General features: G+C 31.8%; 1 long non-coding RNA gene across 1 annotated transcript; it reads right to left on the bottom strand.

Annotated features, from left to right (window-relative positions):
- Positions 1–702: 702 nt before the first annotated feature.
- On the bottom strand, positions 703–1,600 carry LOC116167404. Its single transcript, XR_004144519.1, has 3 exons — positions 1,524–1,600; positions 1,390–1,473; positions 703–1,205 (listed from the first exon to the last, which is right to left on the bottom strand). It is a non-coding gene; the product is annotated as an uncharacterized LOC116167404 (long non-coding RNA).
- Between the last annotated feature and the right edge of the window lie 672 nt (positions 1,601–2,272).

The raw sequence follows: 2,272 nt of genomic DNA on the forward strand, positions 1-2,272 counted from the left end.
TGGACAGTTTTTGAATTTTTACCAATGACATTTCTTTATTTAGGCAATCAACCAAAATGAGATTCTCAACTACTGTGCAGCAACTGGTTCTTAAAGCGCCTTGCTCATTTGTCACGTTTATGTAAGCATGTGCCTATTATAAATCATCAATTTCAATTAATCATCTAACCAAGAGAAGCTAATAGTAAGAGACTGCCTATAACATACGAATGATAATCATATAAGCATGTACTGTCAACCAATTAAATAGAGCAAAAGAATTCCAGGTCAGGTACAGCTTTTCGAGTGTATGCATGGGTCCTGTTTTCCTACCACATAAATTCACGAGTTTGGAACATTAGCCATTGTCGCAAGGTTGAATACGAATACACGAAACTTACCTTATTTTTGTTAACGGCGTCCAATGTATTTTTAAGAATCCTTGAAAGCCTTAATGCCACAGCAAAAAATCATGAAATAGTAAATTATGCACACTGAGATAATTTAATAACGGAAATACGCTCTCGTGTGGGGCCCGAATGGCGTGTGAGATAGAAATGTATGAATGATTTTTTCACAGTACCGTTTTATCTATGTCATTCCTCATAATACATAAAGATATTAAGTAAATGAAACGAAAGCTTTTATATTTCACAGTAGTTGTATTGAAAAAAAAAGAGATATACTTGTATAATATATTTTTCGCAAATCTGTTGGAATGACTTCACTTATTTAACTTAAAATTATGTAGAATCTATTAGAGAATACGAGCAGATATTTTATACAACAAAAATATAAGTATCAGTCTTAGATTCAAGCTATGTATACTTTCTTTACAAAAATTAAGGAAAGGGTAAATTACATTTATAGCTAAAGCATCTCTTAACGTTAACGATACATACAATTTTTTACATTATCGAGAATTATTCTTCCAATTTATTGTAATATCGGAGACTGATATAGTTTTAAACGTTTAGAAAACTTAAAACATTAATTATTGTACCATTACTCAGAATTTCTGTACATCTCCCAAGTGAAATAATGCACACCCCTAAACTATGGCCAAAATAACACAATGTACTATTTACATAAGGTTAATATGGTAGTTAAGTACAGAAATGTATAAGCTTCTTTTTGCCGATTCGAAGACGAAGGAAACGTAAAGTCGTCTATAGCGTCGAGTTCTTGGCTGCTAGGGTCACTTGGGTTGCTACGAAGTCGTAAATCTGTATGAAATATTAAAATAAACTGGCAAATATTCTCCTTTTTTATGCTTGTTGGCATCGGTATAAAGCAAAATAAAACAAAAACTCGCGCGAGATAATACTAAATTGAATGCAAGCCGAGAATATTTATTCAATATAATCACTTATAAATTTTAAATGTCCATGCCAACAATATTTACTTTACCTCGTTCTTTTGTGGTTTCAGGAAAGAATATCTCGTTCGTGCTGAAGTCCGGATCTTTTTGACGACCTCGTTGCTTTGCGAATTCTGAAAAAAAAATTGATGCACAAATGTCACTATTTACCTCGACGGCTCACCTAGATCGGTTGGCCTGTTTGTCGGAATTACTGTTGTTGTAATTGGTTTCTGAGGCGTGGATGGTGAGGGTATATCTGAAATTAAAATTAGCAATACAGCAGTTGCCAACAAAGTAATTATCTTAATATGACTTTATTAAAACGCTATCTTGTAATTATCATTATGAATACTTTATTGGAATATTATGAGTCAATTAAATTAGGTAGATGCAAGAATTTAATGTACTTCCTTAAATAATTGAATGTAAAATATACAAGGGGTTTAACAGAAATCTATCGATAATACTCAAATAGTCATTATAATTTGTGATTTAGTAATAAATTTCAGGGAATCAGACTTTCAAAGCTTAATTAAAATTTATCAACTGGATTAAGTGCAAATTTCTATTTCTATTCTATGGACTTGGAAAGTTCATAATGGTATAGAAGGCGTTGTATATCGTGTTTTCATATTAATTTCAAACTTTCAAAGCGGACCAATTTCATTATTTATCTATACTTTCATCAAAAACTGAATATTATTTTGAATAAATTTAGTTAGACGCTTTACAGGTTGTAAGAAAGATCGCAGCGAGTAAAGAAAACTATTGAAGACGTTGATTGCTGATGCGTAAGCATGATCTCAATTGAAAATTGAACACAAACGATCTGTCGGAACACGAGAGCAGATCGTGTTTTATTTTTTCTTGTTGACTGTGTTTAATTTGTCGATTTTACTCACTATCTGTTTTCGTTCAATTTTCTCTGTC

This window comes from Photinus pyralis, unplaced genomic scaffold (assembly GCF_008802855.1).
Source record: "Photinus pyralis isolate 1611_PpyrPB1 unplaced genomic scaffold, Ppyr1.3 Ppyr1.4_LG3b, whole genome shotgun sequence".
NCBI lineage: Eukaryota > Metazoa > Arthropoda > Insecta > Coleoptera > Lampyridae > Photinus > Photinus pyralis.